A 16,401-nucleotide genomic window follows, 5' to 3' on the forward strand; every position below is an offset into this window, starting at 1 on the left:
TCAGTTCAGATACATTTTCTTCTCTGATGTCTCTGATTATTTCTTCTTCCCTCTCTTAGTTTCTTATCCTGGACTTTATAAGTTAAGTTTATTTGCTCTCATGAATATATCTTTTGGTCTTACTACTTATATTAGTAGTCTAGTATTTTTAGTCTTTTGTTCTAGTTCAGAAAAAAAAATTTTGTTTTTAATTTCTGTTTTATGGATTCAATATTTTACAGTGTCCAATCTGTTGTTCACTATACCCATACAAATTTTAATTTACAAACAATAATTTTAGCCACCAGTCCTTAATAATTTCAGATTGTCCTCTCTCCATGAACTAATAATGCCTGTAGCTTTAGAGCTGTAGTGTTCCTTTGAATCTTGTGGAAAACTAATTTCAGAAAAAATTTTAAAGTGTCTGCTCCTTTCAGTAACTATTTCATAATGAAAGCTTTTCTCTTATTCATCACATTAATCTTCTTTTTTGAATCATTTTTTACATTCTTTAGAGAGGGTGTTTAGGCATATTTAATATGAGAAATGGAAATACTCTAAGATGGTATACAGGTTACTGGATATTTCTTTCAAACATAAAGAGAAATAGGAAGCATAGAGGTTTACTATAGTTATTGGTCTTCTGAAAAGGTGCCTGTAGCCTGGGGATAGAAGGATGAGGTTTAGAAACATCTGCAGCACTGAATTTTGCCTCAGTGCCAAAAAGATTCTTTTCCATATTTTCCATTACTTTGGAGTAAGTAGGAGTAATACATCTGTATTAAGTTACCTTCTCTAGGAACTTCAATCTGATATTATCTGCACTACACTTAGCAAAAATTATTTCAAAAGTCTGGTGTATGTATATCATCACTCTACCCTTTCTGATTCCATTATGATGCAGATATTTGACTATTTTTATATTCCATTTTTTCCCTTAATAATATAATATTTTTGCATATTATTCTGGCACTGTTTTGTGCATTTTCTTGCTTTGATTTATGTTAGTCTAAACATTCTTTCCTGTATTGTTGTTTCCTTTACCATTTATCTTTCTAATATGTGTAAGCTTCTTCCTTTTATATTCTTTCAAATATTTTTAAACCTCTTTGCTCTTATTGTTTTTGTATTACATTTTGCTCTCTTTGTCCTTATTCTTGTTCTCACCTTACAGTTCAATATACACTTATGATTATACTTTTTCACAAGTTTAACATTTTATCCTCATTATTAATATTTTATACCTCTTTTTATGTTTTAAACTTTTATCTCATTGCTTTGTAAACTTTAATTTCCCCTATCTTAATTTTTTTTTTTTTTTTGCCACACCGCAAGGCATGTGGGATCTTAGTTCCCTGACCAGGGATCAAACCCGAGCCCCCTGCATTGGAAGTGAAAAGTCTTAACCACTGGACCGCCAGGGAAGGCCCTACCCCTATTTTAAATCTAATTTACTTTTATTATTTTTTAAAATCCTAGTTTTCTATCTTTGTGGTATTTAAAATTCTATTATTTTAATTCAAGTTTATGCCTTATGACATCATAAAGTTAAAGGTTTAATCTTCATAGTCATACCCTCATTTATGATTTCACTGTCTCCTCTAGAACATTTAGTTTATTTCTGCATTTTTTTACATAATTATTTTTATTTATAATTTTAAAATGACATTAGTTAGCCCTTTAGTTCTTATTAATGGATTGTCCACTCCAATAGTTCCCCTCAACTTCCAGTTCTTGGTAACTCAGCATATGCACAATTTAATTCTCTCCTGTTCAAGAAGTACACTTTCCAAACAGGAAACAAAGCACATCAAAATAACAAGATTTCTTTAAGTGATGTAATTTCCTAATGTCCCACATTATCCAGCTCTTATGTAAAGAACTTTATATTCTCAGAATCAATGGTCCTACAATTTTTAAAATTTGAAAAAATGTCCATATCAAAGTGCACTATACTTAGACTTACACATAGTAGAAGTTTACAAACAGAGTGAATCTCTCCTCCCCCAATAAAAGAACTAGTTTTGCTGAGGAACCATGTTGGGTTGATCTACCCAAGAGCTGACCAAGGTTGACTGCCCTTTTCAAGATCCATTAACAGTTTTCTGCCACCATTTTTTTCATCAGTCTGATTCAAATATTCTTACTACCAGCAAATTCACCTCTCTTCTCCAGAGGGCCATGGAAGAACCTTCTTGTTATCTGTAGCATCTTACTCAGAAGCCCTCATTATGAGAATAAAGGACAAAGGTTTTCCAAGGGAGAAGTAACCCGGGTGATTTTTTTTTCACTTGTCAATTCAGCTGCCAAAGTGAAAATATTTAATAATGCTATTAAGTGACTTCCCTTAGGCCATGAGGTTACTTAATCAGAGAGAACAATTGCCTGGAGGGCAGATGGAGGGTAATAGAAAATGAACGAAATAATTTGCCTAGTTCCAAGTTGTGTATCTGGAAAGCTGAATACCCATCATTTCCCTAACAATATGATCAGATTGGGTCCTAGAGAGCCGACCTACTCTATAGAGGATATGGCTAGGTTTGTGTCTGTTTAATTGATAAGATTTTTAAAGGGCAGCTCAACCCCAGTAGAATATATCTTTTAATTTCTTTTACTTTGGAAGACACTTCATGGGTAGATCTACAAACTTATAACTTCTAAATGAAAGCATCATCACCATCACTATCATCATCATCAAGGCTCCTCTGATCTTTTGTCTATTTCTTCCAAAAGAATATACAGAATGAGTAAGGAGAAATGTCAAAGTGTGACAACTTGCAGAGTAACAGAAGAACCAAAATTACATTAAGGCTACTCAGATTTTCTGTTGTGTGGCCTTAAAGAACCTATCTAAAGGGTGTATCTCTATAGAGAGGCTTGTCTTGTTTTTTCAGTTTTTTTGTACCTCATAATTAATCAGCTGGGAATTAACATCTTCCCTCAGTTTTCTCCTGCATGCCACCTAATAACCATTAGACTTTTCCTTCTAAGTCCTGTTTTGACAAGGGCTGTCTGATATCTTATTGACAATGTGTTTGAATAACATATTTTAAGATCCTCATTGTGCTGGCAAGTAAAAAGTTCGGTATCAGTTATGTGTCCTGTTTCTATGATCGTATGCTCCCTAAGAGCATGCATTTTTGTATTAACCTCACCTCTGGACACATGGTCTTCCAACCTTTATTTTTTCTTTATACCAAATTTCTCACTTATTTTTAATATGATTATCTTTTCTTGTATTTTTATAAGCAAATTAAATTACTCTAAGACAGTGGTGCATATACATGAATATTTGAAGGCTGAATACTGTGTCTTTACTCATAATTGATCCTAAAAAATAAATATTTTCTTAAAAGTAAATATGAGGTCTAATATTTTATGCTAATATAATTGAGTTGTTCACTCCCAAGCTTATTGTATATCGTTTTTCTTTTTCTTTTTTTATAAATTTATTTATTTATTTATTTATTTATTTATGGCTACTTTGGGCCTTCGTTGCTGCATGTGGGCTTTCTCTAGTTGTGGTGAGCAGGGACTACTCTTCGTTGTGGTGTGCAGGCTTCTCATTGCGGTGGCTCTCTTGTTGCAGGGCATGGGCTCTAGGCGAATGGGCTTCAGTACTTGTGGCATGCAGGTTCAGTAGTTGTGGCTCACGGGCTCTAGAGCACAGGCTCAGTAGTCGTGGCACACGGGCTTAGTTACTCTGCGGCATGTGGGATCTTCCTGGACCAGGGCTCGAATCCGTGTCCCCTGCATTGGCAGGCAGATTCTTAACCACTGTACCACCAGGGAAGACCTGTATATTGTTTTTCATTTAAACAATAGGAGTTTAAATTCTGGCACACAGCTATAAGTGTTACAATTCACCAGGATGCTGTCAACTACATTAATTAGCTACATTAGTGTTCTAAATTATGATTCACATGAACACAAATCACAATCTGCAAATGTAATTGAGTTCCAGGTAACAATCTCCTCACTTCAAAACATTCAGCAGTTCTAAGCTCATGTAAAACTTCTATTTTTCAGCTACAAGAATGTATTAGTATAATGCTTGTTATAATTATCAACTTAAATGGCACTATGTGGTAAATTTAACTGCATTAATTACATCTTGTTTGTCATCCAGACAATGATAGTTCCATTTATTCTAGTTTCAGGTGTGTGCAGAAGAATGCACAGAAGATTTAGTTCCTCCCCAAAAAGATGCATTGCTATTTATGGTTTTCAAAATTAATATTACAAAACTCAAAATAATTAGAAAGAGATATATAGATCCATATAAATCACTTGGATAGAATAAATGCTAGTATATTAGAATCATTCTTGGATCATTTCATTAAAGAACACATTAACAATATTGAGAAAGAAAAAACCCAGATGTCAAAGTCATTAATTTATAGACTTTTAACTATTAGGAACATTTGTCTTCAGATATATCTGTTGGTTTATTATAATTTGTTTACGTTGTTATAGTGAACCAAGTAAATTTATCACTGAAATTTCCCCAGAAGTTGAAGAGAGTTTTGAACCATCTTAGGCACCTTTAATTCTTACCATTCAGACTGTTGCCTTAACTCAGCCAGCTGATGAAGTCGCTTAAGTGCTTTTTCTTGTTTCTTTTCATCTTTCCATGACTTGGAAGCTACATTTCTAGCAAATTCGCGTTGCTTTAATTCTTTCAGTCTCTGTGGACAAAAGAAGACAAACAGAAAGGACACTATGAATAAGTAATATATCTTTTTCCATCCAAAAGCTTCCTTTTTAAACTTTGTCCTGGGTATGAAGGTGAATTTTTTGATAGGCAGAGAAAAAGCACCTTCTCCATCAATTCTATTCTCTGCTCCAAGATAAATTTAGTTGTCAACTGGGTTATTTATCAAAGCTTGTCACAGTCACTGCAGAAATGTGCTGCAAAGTTGGACCCCAGTCCTGACAAGGACCACCCTGGGTATGTATTTGCAATCATCTGTGTGCCTGTGAAAACATAAATGGGGAGAATGTGCAATATATAAATGTGTATAAAGGGAGAGGAAGTTATGGGATGCACTTTCCTCCATGCACTGTCCCCAGCCCTCTCACTTATAGAACATATTTACTCTCATTCCTGAAAATTGGTGTGATTAAATACACTGGGTGAAATGAGCTTGTTTCAGTAAAGAACATCTGTTATTGTGAAAAGATTTAGTTCAAAGCTCTAAATGCAATTCTTAACTCATTATTTTCTGGTGGAGATATTTATCCAATTCAAATTTCTATATTGTATCCAGGCGGAAAAAAATGGGTCAGGGGTTTAAACTCAGGATAGAGGCTTGGCCTTGCTTGATTTAAATTTAGTTACTACTTCTTTTAATTAATCTTTTCTCTAAAACAATTGGCTTACATGATTGGATGTTACTCATTACCTGTTCAGATTTCTACTTCAGAATCTGTCACTAAGCTCACCTAATGATATTGAACAAATTGAGAAACAGCCACAATCAAATGAGCATCTTGAAGTTTGGGTCTTAATCCTGATTTAAGAGTATGTTTGAATATTAGCCTTTCTTAACCCATATAAAGTGACTTTAAACTACCTGAAATCTGTGTCCATTTAATCTGCTTTTATTTCCCAAATCAAGTATAAAAACATGTTTTCCAGGAATGGCAAAAACTACATAGCTATCAAGTGAGATAATAACGTTGTAGTAGACTATTTCCCACCCCCCACCCCCCATAGAACAAGTGCCAAGACCTTTAACAATCATTAGATTCCTTCTTGAAAGGGAACATACTCAGGGGAGATGATAGCCAAATAACTGCTTCCAGGCTAAGTATTTAAGGAAGGAGGCAGAGTATTCTTTCAAAGAGAGAATATTCTGAGCACAAAGAACAAGCGTTTCACAGAACTAGAAACAGCCACAGGGAGAAGAGTAGAGTCAATCTGAACTCGGTTTTTGACAAAAGCTTCAGAGCCTTTTAAAAACCAGGAGATTTCAAAAAATAAAATTATGGCCCATGTGTTATCAGAAAAAAAAAAAAAAGGATCAACAATTCTCTAGAGCTGATAACAGCACAAGGTCTAAACCTTAAAGGATAGCCTTGGTCAGAAGACAGAAAGGCTTATAAAAAATTCGTATTTCTACTACTCTTCTACTCACATTTCCTCAGCCCCCATGTGCAGAATAATCTAGTTCTTGGGGTTAAGGCTTATCTTATGAGCAAAGACCTTTTGGAAATCATACAACATAATTTAGGAGCCCACAGAGAATGCAGTTCAACTGCATCAAAGAAAGACCATGGTTACTTTGGTAAAGAGGAGAGGGATTTTTTTTTTTTTTAACTCTCAGTTACTTCTGAACATAAAATACAATATATTTATTTAATATTTGATATTACTAGTATATAAAACCTGAACCGCCTAGGAGAGGAAGCTGATTCATTTACTCACAATATCTGATACTTGAATCTCATTATTGGAATCTTGTTTGAAACTTCCAGGTACACCTGTTTCTTTCATTAGCCTTTCAGATTCCAATACTGTACTCCTATATCTGAGTTACAGAAATGATTGAGAATTTGGTCTCATTCATCCAACAGCAAATACTGTTAACTCCTACTATGTACTAGGGATATAGAAATGTACAAATCAACTATTTTTCCCTCAAGGGAGACAGACAAATGAACAGATACTTTTATAAGATAGTATTGAGCTTCTTAACAGGAGTGGACACAAGATGGATGCTTTGGAAGCACACAGGAAAAGTTAAGATAGATTGGGGAGTGGGATGGAGAACTGCTGTGTTGGGGAAGTCAGCAAAGTTAAAATACTTTTAAGGAACACAGAAAACTGGAAGACCTCTAGCCACAGTCTTGGCTTGGCCCATGCCGAGTGCTCAAGACTATGCAAAGGAATCCCCCCAGAGATCTGCAGAGGGAGCTCTTCAAAATTTCAGCATACTGATCGGTAGTTCATGTGTGTGAGGCAACTATTCCAGGCCAAGAAAGAACCACCTGCAATAACTAAAGGAAACAATGCCTAACGTTCATATAGAACAGGAATAGTGCCTGTTCTTACCAACAAAATTAGAAAAGCTCTTGGGACACTGAGTAGAGAATTCAGGGAGCTTTGCTTCACTAGAGAATAATTAGCCATAGATTGAGCACTATTTTACATTTGCCTAACAAATGATTTTCATCATTTTATCAAGAAATAAAAGTATAAATCTGATTCCAAGTAACATAACTGCATTTCAGAACCAAATTCAAGAATATTTATAAAAATATAAAAATCCACAAACAAGGGAAAATTAATGACATCCAACATACAATCAAAGATTTTTAGACATGCAAAGAAGTGACAAAACACAGCCCAAAATGAGGAAGTCAACCAACTAAAACCAATACAGAATTGACACAGATGATAGAATTGGCAGAACAGTGCATTAAGACAGTCATAACTGTATACCAGATATTCAAAAAGTAGAAAAGACACAGTGGACAATTGTGTGATTGGAGTCTCTGAAGAAAGGGGAGGGAATATTTGAAAATATAATGGGTGAAAATATTCCAAATTTCCTGAAAACTATAAATCCACAGATTCCCACCCTCACCCTCCAAAACCTCAAGCACAAGTAAGATGAAGACAATTACACCAAGGCTCAACATAATCACATTTTTCAAAACCAGGAAAAAAGTGAAAAATGTTAAAAGCATCCAGAGAGAAAAGACATATTTCTGTACAGAAGAATGAATACTAGGATGGCAGAAGAATTCTCATTCGAAATAAGCAATTGAGAATACAATGGAGCAACGACTTGAAATTTCTGAAAGAAAATTTAAAACTTTTCAAAATAAAATTCTATACCCAGTGAAAATATCCTTTTAAAAAAAAAGGTGAAATAGAGATGATTTCAAATATTAAAAGCTGAAAGAACTTAACAGCAGCACACCCACATGATAAGAAATAAAGAATATCACAGAAGAAAAGGACAATATTAACAGGTAGATATATGTGTCTACAAAATAGAATGAACACCAGAAATAGTAACTGTAATGATGAATAAGACATATTCTTTATTATTTGAACGTATCTGGACTGTTTTACAAAAAGACAATAGCTATGTTTTTCGGTGTTTATAAAAAATTTATAAATAAAATATTTGACAATGATAGCTTAAAGCCCAAGAGAGGAGAAATGACATATAATATTGATAGGTCTTATTCTATGCATGAAATAATATAATAACAATTGAAGGTAGACTGTGATAAGTTAAAGAAATATACTATATATACTACAGCAACCATTTAAATACCAAAACAATGTGTTTTTTTTTTTTTTTTTTTTTTACTATACATTTTAGTGCTTGTTACCCTTGGTGGATTTGTTTATTGATTTGGTAACTCTCTTCTTTCTCTCTTTTTTCTTTATTACTCTTTTAGTTTTAATAATATTTTCTTATTTTTTATTTTAATAACTTAAAATATTTTATTTTTTTCTTTCTTTCATTTTTTTTCCCCCGCTTTTCTTCTGACCTGTGTGAATGACAGGGTCTTGGTGCTCTGGCCGGGTGTGAGGCTGGGTGTGAGGTGGGACAGCCCAGTTCAGGACATTGGACCACCAGAGACCTCCCGGCTACACGTAATATCAATCAGTGAGAGTGCTCCCAGTGATCGCCGTCTCGACGCTAAGACCTAGCTCCACTCAATGACCAGCAAGCTCCAGTGCTGGACACCCTATGCCAAAAAGCTAGCAAGATAGGAACACAACCCTACCCATTAGCAGAAAGGCTGCCTAAAATCAAAATAAGTTCACAGACACGCCAAAACACACCACCGGACACAGTCCTCCCCACCAGAAAGACAAGGTCCAGACTCATCTACCAGAACACAGGTACCAGTCTGCTCCACCAGGAAGCCTACACAACCCACTGAAAAACCTTACCCACTGGGAGCAGACACCAAAAACAATGGGAACTACGAACCTGTAGCCTGCAAAAAGGAGACCCCAAACACAGTAAGTTATGCAAAATGAGAAGACAGAGAAATACACAGCACATGAAAGAGCAAGGTAAAAACCTACGAGACCAAATAAATGAAGAGAAAACAGTCAGTCGACCTGAAAAAGAATTCACAGTAATGATACTAAAGATGATCCAAAATCTTGGCAATAGAATGGAGAAAATACAAGAAACGTTTAACAAGGACCTAGAAGAACTAAAGGGCAAACAAACAATGATGAACAACAAAATAAATGAAATTTAAAATTCTCTGGAAGGAAACAATAGCAGAATAACTGAGACAGAAGAACGGATAAGTGACCTGGAAGATAAAATAGTGGAAATAACTACCATGGATCAGAATAAAGAAAAAAGAATGAAAAGAATTGAGGACAGGCTCACAGATGTCTGGGACAACACTAAATGCACCAACATTCGAATTATAGGTGTCCCAGAAGAAGAAGAGGAAAAGAAAGGGACAGAGAAAATATTTGAAGAGACTACAGTTGAAAACTTCCTTAATATGGGAAAGGAAATAGTCAATCAAATCCAGGAAGCACAGAGAGTCCCATACAGGATAAATCCAAAGAGAAACAGGCCAACACACATATTAATCAAACTATCAAAAATTAAATACAAAGAAAAAATATTAAAAGCAGCAAGGGAAAAGAAACAAATAACATACAAGAGAATTCCCATAAGGTTAACAGCTGACCTTTCAGCAGAAACTCTGCAAGCCAGAAGGGAGAGGCAGGACATATTTAAAGTGATGAAAGGGAAAAAATTACAACCAAGATTACTCAACCCAGCAAGGATCTCATTCAGATTCCATGGAGAAACAAAATCTTTATAGACAAGCAAAAGCTCAGAGAATTCAGCACCATCAAACCAACTTTACAACAAATGCTAAAGGAACTGCTATAGGCAAGAAACACAAGAGAAGGAAAAGACCTACAGTAACAAACCCAAAACAATTAAGAAAATGGTAATAGGAACATATGTATTGATAACTACCTTAAATGTAAATGGATTAAATGCTCCAAGCAAAAGACATAGACTGGCTGAATGGATACAAAAACAAGACCTGTATATATGCGGTCTACCAGAGACCCACTTCAGACCTAGGGACACATACAGACTGAAAGTGAGGGGATGGAAAAAGATATTACATGAAAATGGAAATCAAAACAAAGCTGGAGTAGCAATTCTCATATCAGACAAAATAGACTAAAGTAAAGACTATTACAAGACACAAAGAAGGACACTACATAATGATCAAGGGATCAATCAAAGAAGAAGATATAACAATTGAAATATTTATGCACCCAACATAGGAGCACCTCAATACATAAGGCAAATGCTAACAGCCATAAAAGGGGAAATCGACAGTAATACAATCATAGTAAGGGACTTTAACACCCCAATTTCACCAATGGACAGATCATCCAAAACGAAAATAAAGAAAGAAACACAAGCTTTAAATGATACATTAAATAAAATGGACTTAATTGATATTTACAGGACATTCTATCCAAAAACAATAGAATACACATTCTTTTCAAGTCTCATGGAATATTCTCCAGGATAGATCATATCTTGAATCACAAATCAAGCCTTGGGAAATTTAAGAAAATTGAAGTCTTATCAAGAATCTTTTCTGACCACAATGCTATGAGACTACATATCAATTACAGGAAAAAAATCTGTAAAAAATACAAACACATGGACGCTAAACAATACACTACTAAATAACCAGAGATCACTGAAGAAATCAAAGAGGAAATAAAAAAACACCTAGAAACAAATGACAATGAAAAAACGATGACCCGAAACCTATGGGATGCAGCGAAAGCAGTTCTTAGAGGGAAGTTTATAGCAATAGAATCCTACCTCAAGAAACAAGGAAAGTCTGAAATAAACAGCCTAAACTTACACCTAAAGCATTTAGAGAAAGAATAACAAAAAAACCCCAAAGTTAGCAGAAGGAAAGAAATCATAAAGATCAGATCAGAAATAAATGAAAAAGAAATAAAGGAAACAAGAGAAAAGATCAATAAAACTAAATGCTGGTTCTTTGAGAAGATAAACAAAATTGATAAACCATTAGCCAGACTCGTCAAGCAAAAAAGGGAGAAGACTCAAAATAATAGAACTAGAAATGAAAAAGGAGAAGTAACAACTGACACTGCAGAAATGCAATGGATCATGAGAGATTACTACAAGCAACCGTATGCCAATAAAATCGACAACCTGGAAGAAATGAACAAATTCTTAGAAAAGCACAACCTTCCGAGACTGAACCAGGAAGAAATAGAAAATATAAACTGACAAATCACAATCACTGAAATTGAGACTGTGATTAAAAATCATCCGACAAACAAAAGCCCAGGACCAGATAGCTTCACAGGCGAATTCTATCAAACATTTAAAGAAGAGTGAACACCTATCCTCAAACTCTTCCAAAATATAGGCGAGGGAGGAACACTTCCAAACTCATTCTATGAGGCCACCATCACCCTGATACAAAAACCAGACAATGATGTCACAAGAAAACGACAGGCCAATATCAATGCTGAACATAGATGTGAAAATCCTCACCAAAATACTAGCAAACAGAATCCAACAGCACATAAAAAGGATCATACACTATATCAAGTGGGGTTTAATCCCAGGAATGCAAGGATTCTTCAATATATGCAAATCAATCAATGTGCTACACCATATTAAAAAACCGAAGGAGAAAAACCATATGATCATCTCAATAGATGCAGAAAAAGCTTTCGACAAAATTCAACACCCAGTTATGATAAAAACCCTCCAGAACGTAGGCATAGAGGGAACTTACCTCAACATAATAAAGGCCATATATGACAAACCCACAGCCAACGTCATTCTCAATGGTGAAACACTGAAACCATTTCCACTAAGATCAGGAACAAGACAAGGTTGCTCAATCTCACCACTATTATTCAACATAGTTTTGGAAGTTTTAGTCACAGCAATTAGAGAAGAAAAAGAAATAAAAGGAATACAAATCGGAAAAGAAAAAGTAAAACTGTCACTGTTTGCAGATCACATGATAGTATACTTAGAGAATCCTAATGATGCTACCATAAAACTAGTAGAGCTAATCAATGAATTTGGTAAAGTAGCAGGATACAAAATTAATGCACGGAAATCTCTTGCATTTATACACACTAATGATGAAAAATCTGAAAGAGAAATTAAGGAAATACTCCAATTTACCACTGCAACAAAAAGAATAAAATACTTAGGAATAAACCTATATAAGGAGACAAAAGACCTGTGTGCAGAAAACTGTAAGACACTGAAAAAAAAACTTAGAGATGATACAAACAGATGGAGAGATATATCATGTTCTTGGGCTGGAAGAATCAACATTGTGAAAATGACTCTACTACCCAAAGCAACTTACAGATTCAATGCAATCCCTATCAAACTACCAATGGTATTTTTCACAGAACTAGAACAAAAAATTTCACAATTTGTATGAAAACACAAAAGATCCCGAATAGCCAAATCAATCTTGAGAAAGAAAAATGGAGCTGGAGGAATCAGTCTCCCTGACTTCAGACTATACTACAAAGCTACAGTAATCAAGACACTATGGTACTGGCACAAAAACAGAAATATAGATCAATGGAACAGGATAGAAAGCCCAGAGATAAACCCATACACATATGGTCACCTTATCTTTGATAAAGGAGGCAAGAATATACAATGGAGAAAAGACAGCCTCTTCAATAAGTGGTGCTGGGAATACTGGACAGCTATATGTAAAAGAATGAAATTAGAACACTTCCTAATACCATACACAAAAGTAAACTCAAAATGGATTAAAGACCTAAATGTAAGGCCAGACACCCTAAAACTCTTAGAGGAAAACATAGGCAGAACACTCTATGACATAAATCACAGCAAGATCCTTTTTGACCCAAGTTCTAGAGAAATAGAAATAAAAACAAAAATAAACAAAGGGGACTTAATGAAACTTAAAAGCTTTTGCACAGCAAAGGAAACCATAAACAAGATGAAAAGACAACCATCAGAATGGGAGAAAATATTTGCTAATGAAGCAACTGACAAAGCATTAATCTCCAAAATATACAAGCAGTTCATGTAGTCAGCCTAATATCAAAAAAACAAACAACTAATCCAAAAATGTGCGGAAGACCTAAACAGACATTTCTCCATAGAAGATATACAGATTGGCAACATACACATGAAAGGATGCTCAACATCACTAATCATTAGAGAAATGCAAATCAAAACTACAATGAGGTATCACCTCACACCGGTCATAATGGCCATCATCAAAAAATCTACAAACAATAAATGTTGGAGAGGGTGTGGAGAAAATGGAACTCTCTTGCAGTTTTGGTAGGAATGTAAATTCATACAGCCACTATGGAGAACAGCATGGAGGTGCCTTAAAAAACTAAAAATAGAACTACCATATGACCCAGCAATCCCACTATTGGGCACATACCGTGAGAAAACTATAATTCAAAAAGAGTCATGTACCACAATGCTCATTGCAGCTCTATTTACAATAGCCAGGACATGGAAACAATCTAAGTGTCCATCGACAGATGAATGGATAAAGAAGATGTGGCACATATATACAATGGAATATTACTCAGCCATAAAAGGAAACGAAATTGAATTATTTGTAGTGAGGTGTATGGACCTAGAGTCTGTCATACAGAGTGAAGTAAGTCAGAAAGAGAAAAACAAATACTGTATGCTAACACATATATATGGAATCTAAAAAAACAAAAAGAAATTGTTCTGAAGAACCTAGGGGAAGGACAGGAATAAAGAGGCAGATGTAGAGAATGGATTTGAGGACATGGGGAGGGGGGAGGGTAAGCTGGGACGACGTGAGAGAGCGGCATGGACATATATACACTACCAAGTGTAAAACAGATAGCTAGTGGGAAGCAGGCACATAGCACAGGGAGATCAGCTCGGTACTTTGTGTCCACCTAGAGGGGTTGGATAGGGAGAGTGGGAGGGAGATGAAAGAGGGAAGAGATATGGAGATATATGTATATGTATAGCTGATTCACTTTGTTATACAGCAGAAACTAACACACCATTGTAAAGCAATTTTACTCCAATAAAGATGTCAAAAAAAAAAAAAACAAAGATGGAGGGGCTCTATCACTATGAAACAGAATAAATTTTAGAGCAAAGATATATTGCTAGGAATAAGAAAGTGTATTTCATCATACGATAAAGTAAATTAATCAGGTTAACAAATAAGCCTAAATGTTTATGCACCTAATAACATAGCTTCAAAATACACAAAGAAAAAATGGATAAAACTACAAGGAGAAAAGTTAAATCCACAATTATAATAGGAGTTTTCAATGCCCCTCCACAAAACTACAGCAAAATGTTAATTGCAAATACAATATTTCTGTAACAGGTTACTTCAAGGGGACCATGCCTGTTATAAAAGACCCTTCCAGGAGCTGATTTGTCTAATGAAAAGAGGATTGTTTGATATTGGACAGTTAAGGAGGATTTCCAAGAATCCAGAGGTTAAATTTTGCCAGCCAGATCATTTAGTTTGGATTTTCCCAAGTTTCTATTTTTCTTCCCCTTTTCTGATAAAAATTCATTTATTTAAGCAATGGCACATTATAATTATCAGTAATATTACTCAATTTAAAGATAAAAAACATTTGGACAAAAACAAAAGTTTTTTGTGGGTATATAGTAGGTCAGTTCTTAATGAGATCAGATCCAGACAAGGAAAAACTGTTACCTCACACATTTACAAAGAAATACAGAAGCTCAGTAATAAGTTGCATAGCTGTAGGAACTCAGAGTGAATGCATTAGAGCAGGTGAGAGTTTGAAACTGACTGTGAGGGGAAGTAAGGAAGACAGAAAGTAGCACCTATCAATACAGGGACTAAAACAGTGTCTGGTTTCCAGAGGTGTTTGGATGGTAGACAACACCCTGTAGGGGTTAAGACAAGGATTCTGAAATCAGACCTGCATTTGTATCTTGTCTATGTCACTAGTGTAATAGGGAAAAACAAATTTGACTCCATATTGGATCCATTTCTTTTACTTATTTTTTTGGCCACACTGCAGCATGTGGCATCTTAGTTCCCTGACCAGGGATTGATCCCCAGCCCACAGCAGTGAAAGCCCAAGTCTTAACCACTGGACCACCAGGGAATTCCTCCCATTTCTTTTACTTTAACCTTTGTATTCTATTGTGTTTGCTACAAGTTAATCACTAAAGGGACATTGCCTATAGCTTAAAATATCAAATGACTCATGTACAGGAATCCTGCCTCCCATGCTTCAGTGTCAAGCTAAAATACCTTTGTTTAAGCTCACAGGAAACATCCTGACCAGGCCCACCTGTGAATGGATGCAGGAAAGAAGAAATTAATACATCCCTTCCAGAGTCTGGCAGGAGCCAGGAGATATTTGCAACAATTTATCGCCTTTTTAACTTTACCTCCTCACCTCCCCCTCTTTGTTCTGTAAAAAAACTAGCACCCAAACCAGGGCAAGATCGTTCTTTGGGACACTAGACCACTATCTTCTGGTCTGCTGGCTTTCAAATAAAGTCACTATTCCTTGTCCCAACAATTCTCAATTTATTGACCTGTCATGGGGCGAGCAGTACAAGCTTGGATTCGGTAACACTAGCTCTGATACTTTAAGAAAGTTACTCAGTCTTCCCTAACTTCATTTACATTTGTAATTTGGAAAACTATCAGGATTTACCTTGTAGAGTTCTTGGGATTATTATTTGAGTTGGGAAAGGTAAAACACCTGATATACAGCACCTGATATACAGCAAATGCTCAATGAGTATGAGCTATTATCAATTTACAGGTAAGATTAACAGTTACATTTTATGGAACTGAACAAGGAACAGGATGAACGAGAAGCCCGTGATTTAATTGGCAATGGGGAGCCATTAAGAGCATTTGACTCATATTCTTGAAAACAGAATGTTTGATTAGTTTTCATCTGGACGGTTTTACAAGATCTGTGGGTGGAGCCTTCTCTAAAGGAAATGACAGAAAAAGGAAGCATGTTGGGTATATTCCTCACCCTTGTCTTGAATAATTTATAATGTTTAATGGAAATATTTGTAATTTTTGGGAATCCAAGATCATATGTCACTACTGAAGAAAATAATAAATTTTGGATTAAAGCACGATTTGTTGTCAAACTTTTCTTTGATAAAGTTTATTTGAAGCTTGCTGTTGGGTATTAATATTATCCAAAACAGAACTCAATCAGGAAATAGGGTAAAAGACTAGACATCTAGTATTTTCTAGAGGGAAATAGGGACATCTAGTTCATGTCCTTGTATTTGTAAAAGGAATTTAGGGGAAATGGCATAGCAGATGGTCTTCATGGTCCTGAATGCAGGGTACCTG

At 35.2% G+C, this 16,401-nt stretch overlaps 1 protein-coding gene across 1 annotated transcript in view; it reads right to left on the minus strand.

Annotated features, from left to right (window-relative positions):
* ZNF804B (zinc finger protein 804B) overlaps positions 1-11,493 on the minus strand; it is a 53,245-nt gene extending 41,752 nt beyond the window's left edge. Inside the window, exon 1 of the mRNA XM_082398212.1 lies at positions 4,537-11,493. The gene's annotated coding sequence lies outside the window, so the exon portion shown is untranslated. The remainder of the gene's footprint in view (positions 1-4,536) is intronic.
* Positions 11,494-16,401: the final 4,908 nt, after the last annotated feature.

Source organism: Balaenoptera borealis, assembly GCF_965194805.1.
Source record: "Balaenoptera borealis genome assembly, chromosome: 7".
Taxonomy (NCBI): domain Eukaryota; kingdom Metazoa; phylum Chordata; class Mammalia; order Artiodactyla; family Balaenopteridae; genus Balaenoptera; species Balaenoptera borealis.